At 38.4% G+C, this 8,755-nt stretch overlaps 1 long non-coding RNA gene across 1 annotated transcript; it reads left to right on the top strand.

Annotated features, from left to right (window-relative positions):
• Positions 1-2,203: 2,203 nt before the first annotated feature.
• Positions 2,204-3,540, top strand: LOC119293747. Its single transcript, XR_005143201.1, has 3 exons — positions 2,204-2,530; positions 2,655-2,870; positions 3,311-3,540. It is a non-coding gene; the product is annotated as an uncharacterized LOC119293747 (long non-coding RNA).
• The last annotated feature ends 5,215 nt before the right edge of the window (positions 3,541-8,755 follow it).

The following is an 8,755-nucleotide window of genomic DNA, read 5'->3' as shown; positions in this document are numbered from 1 at the left end:
AACACCATAGCCCCTCCGATGATTTGTGAGTAGTTTAGCACAGACCTTCGGGTCCATAGTTATTAGCTAGATGGCTTCTTCTCTCTTTTTGGATCTCAATACAATGTTCTCCCCCTCTCTTGTGGAGATCTATTCGATGTAAACTCTTTTTGCGGTGTGTTTGTCGAGATCCGATGAATTGTGGGTTTATGATCAAGTTTATCTATAAGAAATATTTGAATCTTCTCTGAATTCTTTTATGTATGATTGAGTTATCTTTGCAAGTCTCTTCGAATTATCAGTTTGGTTTGGCCTACTAGATTGATCTTTCTTGCCATGGGAGAAGTGCTTAGCTTTGGGTTCAATCGTGCGGTGTCCTTACCCAATGACAGCAGGGGTTGCAAGGCATGTATTGTATTGTTGCCATCGAGGATAAAAAGATGGGTTTAGATCATATTGCTTGAGTTTATCCCTCTACATCATGTCATCTTTCTTAATGTGTTACTCTGTTCTTATGAACTTAATACTCTAGATGCATGCTGGATAGCGGTCGATGTGTGGACTAATAGTAGTAGATGCAGGTAGGAGTCGGTCTACTTGTCACGGACGTGATGCCTATATACATGATCATGCCTAGATAATCTCATAATTATTCGCTTTTCTATCAATTGCTCGACAGTAATTTGTTCACCCACCGTAATACTTATGCTATCTTGAGAGAAGCCACTAGTGAAACCTATGGCCCCCGGGTCTATCTTTTATCATATAAGCTTTCAATCTACTTTTATTTGCATCTTTACTTTTTGCATCTATATTATAAAATACCAAAAATGTATTTATCTTATCATATTATCTCTATCAGATCTCACTTTCGCAAGTGGCCGTGAAGGGATTGACAACCCCTATATTGCGTTGGTTGCGAGTTCTTTGTTTGTTTGTGTAGGTGCGTGGGACTTTTGAGGAGCCTCCTACTGTATTGATACCTTGGTTCTCAAAAATTGAGGGAAATACTTACGCTACTATTGCTGCATCACCCTTTCCTCTTCAAAGAAAACCAACGCAAGCTCAAGACATAGCATGCTCCTCGATATTTTTAGGGTATATAGATATATATAGGCGAAAGAAGTTGGTCAGGGGAGCCACGAGGGGCCCACGAGGGTGGGGGCGCGCCCAGGGGGGTAGGGCGCGCCCCTGACCCTTGTGGCCACCTCGAAGCTTCCCTGACCTCTACTCCAAGTCTCCTGGGTTGCTTCCGTTCCAACAATAACTCTCCCGAAGGTTTCATTCCATTTGGACTCCGTTTGATATTCCTTTTCTTCGAAACACTGAAATAGGCAAAAAAAGAAACAACAATATGGGCTGGGCCTCCGGTTAATAGGTTAGTCCCAAAAATAATATAAAAGTTTATAGTAAAGCCCATAAACATCCAAAACAGATAATATAATAGCATGGATACTTCATAAATTATAGATACGTTGGAGACGTATCAGCATCCCCAAGCTTAACTCCTGCTCGTCATCGAGTAGGTAAATGATAAAAGAAAGAATTTGTGAAGTGTGAATGCTAGCAGGTGCACAAGTTTGATCAATGATAATTTTAGTCACATTTTCTAGCATCATTATATGTCATAATAGTAGCTCATCTCATAAAACTTTTCATGATCAAGTAACAAGCTATTCACATGTTAAAGCATAGACCATAAAATTTCTTGAAAACTAGCAAACTTCATTCTTAGTCATCAAACAATTGCAATTCATCTTATTTTTAGGAAGGGTCTATGTCAGAGCTTTGATTTAGCAAACTCCACATACTCAATTATCATTTAATCTTTCACAATTGCTAACACTCACGTGATATTTATGGGTTCAAAGTTTTAATCGAACACAGAGAAAGATAGAGGCTTATAGTTTCGCCTCCCAACCTTTTACCTCGAGGGTAATGTCAACAATAATAATTTATGAATGCCCACATCCAAGTGGATATATATATATATATATAGGAAAATGGGTTGGTACTCCTAGAAGTACATACTCCCATGCCACGTGTGCCCCTTTTCTTGGGCGCCCAAGTAGCTGCTTAAACCTGTTTATTTTTTTATTTTTTAATTAATAAAGAAAAGAAATAGCAAGTCGGATGCGAAGACCGCGTTGGTTTAGAAGTTTGTTGTGCGATCCATGTTTTTAGGGATTCTAGATAGCTGTCCACCGGAATACAAATCTTAGAAGGGCACCTTCATAGAAAATATTCACTCACGGCGGCTCCTAGCATGTAAACACCTCGCCTACGTATCACAACGGCGACAACGGCGGTTGCACGACAGCATTTAACGATGACGATGAGATGGGCGTCTTAGGCCGAGAACCTTCGACATGTAAGACCAGATTCATGGGAAGCTCGCCTTCTTCTGTTGGATTCCAGTTGACCATCATCTATCCTTGGAGTCGTCTTCCACGCCGTTAGTTTACAGGGGTGAGAGCCATGCATCAGTACAAGGATCCATGTTCTTTCCAATTGATGTTGAAGCCTCAACTCCAAGGGCCAGCAGTATGCGGTACTTTCTTCTCTAGGAAACAACAGATCTGTCTTGTTCTGAACATACCAATGATATATGATGGGCAAGGTGTAATTTTTTTCATGTCTTATACGGATGTTGTCCTGGTGGCCGACGGCAATAGCACTCGGATAACTGCGGTGATTGAATCCTTCCCGTCGGCGACATACGTATATGCATCCCCATTCAGGCGTTCAAGAGAGGCGCTAGAAACTACTCACATCAGCATGGCATCACAATCCCCACCATTAATTCAGCTAATCCTGCGCTCCCACCGAGTCACCTACATCATGAGTTGCTTCTCACAAACTGTTCAGATGAACAAACTTGTCTTTTTTGTGTATGTACTCTCCTTGTAAATTAACATTCTCATAGCTCTGAATATACTCATTTTTAGATGCTCCTTTGTAACAAATATACTAATTATACTCGGCTCTGAATATACTAATTTTATGTCAAACATACTCATGGTATATTGTTCAAAAAATAATAATTATACCTGATTTACTTTCTAGCTTTTTTATCAGATAAGTAGAAAAGTGAGACAGAGCATGGCATTTCTTAATATATTTTGTTGCTATTCTAGTTTACGATACAAAACAAAGATCATCTTGTAAATTAGATGGAATTCGAGTTCTAATACACTTGCACTTTTTCTCTTTTGACGTTCTGAATTTAAGAAGCATTCACCATCTCATCATATAGTGTAAAGATATTCCAAGCTTCTTGTTCATTATTTCTCCTGTTCTTGACATAACAACTATAATTCTTTACTTTCAGATCTTACAGCAAACTGCAGCAGATTTGAGCTTTGGAAAAGAAGTGTGTATTGACATCTGTCGGAACGTATTCAGATTGGTCGCAATATATAATCTTCTGTACTGTAATCTATTTTTATTGTAAATATATGCCCCAACTGGGGAGTGGATGTAAAAGCAAGTGTGTACTTCTATTTATTATTTGGTACAGATACCTCTCCTTTTTTGAAGCAGTATATACTTCTTTAATTTGCTAGCTATTTCTGGCAGTAGTATATACTCGCTTTGATTTCTAAGTACGTTGTATATATACTCTTTTGATTGCAAAGTAGTATATACTCATTTCAAATAGAAGTATGGCATACTTATTTGGTTGCTAAGTATATACTCTAAAAAAAGAAGTATATACTCCTTCTCACACAAAAAAGTATATACTCTTACAAGACTGAAGTATATACTCCTAACTCGTACGTACGAAAATGCAGTACATACCCATCTACAAGAATATACTATTCTGACAATAAGGAATTGTATACCTTTTTTCTGCGAGGAGGGAACTATATACTTCAATACAGAAAAAAAAGTACAAACTACCATAACCGAGGAGACACCTTCGTAACAAATTTCCTAGTCGTGTGCGGGATAGTTGAACGCCCTTGCATGCAGGGGCATGCAACCGGCTCATAACCATTTTCTTTTTTCGTTTTTGTAGTTAGCTGCTAATTGGTGCTAACGGGTGGCCTTCCTACTTAGGAGTACATACTCCTGGGAGTATAAAAGAGGAGTCCTATATATATATATATATATATATATATATATATATATATATATATATATATATATATATATATATATATATATATATATATTCGGATCACCCCAACACAAAAGTGCTTGCCAAAGGAAAAGGTGTAAAAAGGAAAGGTGATGATCACCATGACTCTTGTACAAGGGTAAAAGATAATAGTAAAAGATAGGCCCTTCGCAGAGGGATGCAGAGGTTGTCATGCGCTTTTGTGGTTGGATGCACAAAATCTTAATGCAAAAGAACGTCACTTTATATTGCCACTTGTGATAAAGACCTTTATTATGCAGTCTATCGCTTTTATTTCTTCCCTATCACAAGTTCTTATAAAGCTTATTTTCTTCGCACTAATAGATCATACATATTTAGAGAGCAATTTTTATTGCATGCACCGATGACAACTTACTTAAAGGATCTTACTCAATCCATAGGTAGGTATGGTGGACTCTCATGGTAAAACTGGATTAAAGGATGTTTGGAAGCACAAGTAGTATTTCTACTTGGTGCAAAGAATTTGGCTATCAGGAGAGGGAAAGGCAAGCTCAACATGTTGGATGATCCAAGACAATATAACTTTTCAGATATAGGAAAACATAACCCATTATGTTGTCTTCCTTGTCCAACATCAACCTTTTAGTATGTCATATTTTAATGAGTGCTCACAATTACAAAAGATGTTCAAGATACTATATTTATATGTGAAATCTCTCTTCCTTCAATATTCTTTGATGAATTGTTCAAGTGACCAATACAATGTTTGCTAACATTCAATAAATTTACCACCTCTACTTCTTATATGTGAAGTCATTAATCCCCATGGGGTAAGCATATGAAGCATATATAATTTCAGATTTATGATATTCAACTCATTCAACCATTTACTCATAGGATATAAGTGAAGTACACGAGTAAATGATAAACTACTCCAAAAAGATACAAGTGAAGATCAATGAGTAGTCAAACAATTATTTAACTATGTGAGGACTCTCTCTTATTTAAGTATTTCAGATCTTAAGTACTTTATTCAAACATCAAGCAAAATAAAATAAAATGGCATTGCAAGGATAACACAACTCATGTGAAGAAGCAAAAACTTAGGTTCAACCGATACTAACCGATAATTGTTGAAGAAGAAAGGTGGGATGCCTACCAGGGCATCCCCAAGCTTGGATGCTTGAGAATTCCTGAAATATTATCTTGGGGTGCCTTGGGCATCCCCAAGCTTGAGCTTTTGTGTCTCCTTAATTCCTTTTATATCTCGGTTTCCTAAATCTCGAAAGCTTCATCCACACCAAACTCAAAAAGAACTCGTGAGATAAGTTAGTATAAACCAATGCAAAAACCTTATCATTTTCTACTGTAACAAATCACTAAAATTATTATTCAACATTGCTAACTAAATCCTCTGCATATTTAATACTCCTATCCTCAAATAGAATCATTAAACAAGCAAACATATGCAAACAATGCAAACATAACAGCAATCTGCCAAAACAGTACAGTCCGTAAAGAATGCAAGATTCATCATACTTCCCTAACTCCAAAAATTATGAAAGTCTACCACACTGTAGAAAATTTATCAGAGCTCACTATGCAAAAAATTCAACATTTTATCATTTTCTGACTTTTCTAGGGAGTTTTTGCAACAGCGGTAAACTTTCTGTTTTGAAACAACAACATGTATAATTGCAAAATAAGCATGGTAAAGGCTATCCGTGACATTTTTATTGAAAATAGGGATGCAAAACATTATTCTAAATGACAGAAAGCAAATAATAACAAAATAAAATTACGCTCCAAGCATAACACATATCATGTGGTGAATAAAAATATAGCTCCAAGTAAAGTTACCGATGAACGAAGACGAAAGAGGGGATGCCATCCGGGGCATCCCCAAGCATAGACTCTTGGTTGTCCTTGAATATTACCTTGGGATGCCTTGGGAAACCCCAAGCTTAGGCTCTTGCCACTCCTTATTCCATAGCCCATCGAATCTTTACCCAAAACTTGAAAACTTCACAACACAAAACTCAACAGAAAATCTTATGAGCTCCGTTAGTATAAGAAAATAAATCGCCACTTTTGGTACTATTGTGAACTCATTCTAAATTCATATTGATGTAATATCTAATGTATTCTAACTTCTCTATGGTTCATACCCTTTGATACTACTCATAGATTCATCAAAATAAGCAAACAACACATAGAAAACAGAATCTGTGAAAAACAGAACAGTCTATAGTAATTTGTAACTCTTGAATACTTATATAAATCCAACAATCCTAACAAATTAGGAAAACCTTAGAAATTTGTGTACCAATCCATATAAAAAATAATCAGATCAAAAGCATGTTTCTGTGAATTATCAAATCTAATTTACTGGGTGAAAAAGTTTCTGTTTTTCAGCAGGATCAACACAACTATCACCGTAAGCTATCCTAAAGGTCTTACTTGGCACTTTATTGAAACAAAAGCTATAAAACATGATTACCACAGTAGCTTAATCATGTGAACACACAAAAATAGTAGGGGTAAATATTGGGTTGTCTCTCAACAAGCGCTTTTCTTTAATGCCTTTTTAGCTAGGCATGATGAATTCAATGATGCTCACATAAAAGATAAGAATTGAAACATAACGGGAGCATCATGAAGAATATGACTAACACATTTAAGTTTAACCCACTTCCTATGCATAGGGATTTTGTGAGAAAACAACTTATGGGAACAATAATCAACTAGCATAGGAAGGCAAAACAAGCATAACTTCAAGATTTTCAACACATAGAGAGCAAACTTGATATTATTGCAATTCCTACAAGCATATATTCCTCCCTCATAATAATTTTCAGTAGCATCTGAAGGAAATATGCCCTAGAGGAAATAATAAATTTATTATTTATTTCCTCATATCATGATAAATGTTTATTATTCATGCTATAATTGTATTAACCGGAAACATGATACATGTGTGAATACATAGACAAACTTAAAGTCACTAGTATGCCTCTACTTGACTAGCTCATTAATCAAAGATGGTTATGTTTCCTAATCATAGACATGAGTTGTCATTTGATTAACGGGATCACATCATTAGGAGAATGATGTGATTGACATGACCCATTCTGTTAGCTTAGCACTTGATCATTTAGTATGTTGCTATTGCTTTCTTCATGCCTTATACATGTTCCTACAACTATGAGATTATGCAACTCCCATTTACCGGAGGAACACTTTGTGTGCTACCAAACGTCACAACATAACTGGGTGATTATAAAGGAGCTCTACAGGTGTCTCCAAAGGTACATGTTGAGTTGGCGTATTTCGAGATTAGGTTTTGTCACTCCGATTGTCGGAGGGGTATCTCTGGGCCCTCTCGGTAATGCACATCACTATAAGCCTTGCAAGCAACGTAGCTAATGAGTTAGTTACAGAATGATGCATTACATAACGAGTAAAGAGACTTGTCGGTAATGATATTGAACTAGGTATTGGGATACCGACGATCAAATCTCGGGCAAGTAACATACCGATGACAAAGGGAACAACGTATGTTGTTATGCAGTTTGACCAATAAAGATTTCGTAGAATATGTAGGAGCCAATATGAGCATCCAGGTTCCGCTATTGGTTATTGACCGGAATTGTGTCTCGGTCATGTCTACATAGTTCTTGAACCCGTAGGGTCTGCACGCTTAAGGTTTCGTTGACAGTTTTATTATGAGTTTATGAGTTTTGATGTACCGAAGGTTGTTCGGAGTCCCAGATGTGATCACGGACATGACGCGGAGTCTCGAAATGGTCGAGACATAAAGATTAATATATTGGACGACTATATTTGGGCACCGGAAAGGTTCCGGGTGAGATTGGGACAATCCCGGAGCTGCGGGAGGTTATCGGAACCCCCTGGGAGGTATATGGGCCTTATTGGGCCTTAGTGGAAAGTAAGGGAGAAGAGAAAAGGAGGGGGCGCCCCCCAAGCCTAATCCGAATTGGGAGGGGGGCCGTCCCCCCTTTCCTTCCTCCGTCCCTCCTCTTCCTTCCCTCTCCCTCTCCTAATAGGAAAGGGGGGAGTCCTACTCCCGGTGGGGGTTGGACTCCCCCCTAGGGCGCGCTACCCCCCTTGGCCGACCCCTCTTCCACTCCTTTATATACGGGTGAGGGGGGCACCTAATAGACACAACAATTGATCTCTTGATCTCTTAGCCGTGTGCGATGCCCCCCTCCACCATAGTCCTCCTCGATAATATTGTAGCGGTGCTTAGGCGAAGCCCTGCGATGGTAGAACATCAAGATCGTCACCACACCATCGTGCTGACGGAACTCTTCCTCGACATTCTACTGGATCGGAGTACGGGGATTGTCATCGAGCTGAACGTGTGCTAGAACTCAGAGGTGTCGTAGTTTCGGTGCTTGATCGGTCGGGCCGTGAAGACGTACGACTACATCAACCATGGTGTTCTAACGCTTCCGCTTTCGGTCTACGAGGGTACGTGGACAACACTCTCCCCTCTCGTTGCTATGCATCACCATGATCTTGCATGTGCATAGGATTTTTTTTTGAAATTACTACGTTCCCCAATAGTGGCATCCGAGCCAGGTTTTATGCGTAGATGTTATATGCACGAGTAGAACACAAGTGAGTTGTGGGCAATACAAGTCATAC

The sequence above is a fragment of the Triticum dicoccoides genome, chromosome 4B (genome assembly GCF_002162155.2).
Source record: "Triticum dicoccoides isolate Atlit2015 ecotype Zavitan chromosome 4B, WEW_v2.0, whole genome shotgun sequence".
Taxonomy (NCBI): Eukaryota; Viridiplantae; Streptophyta; class Magnoliopsida; order Poales; family Poaceae; genus Triticum; species Triticum dicoccoides.
Note: the sequence above shows the minus strand (reverse complement) of the source record. Positions and strands in the feature narration are given on the sequence as shown.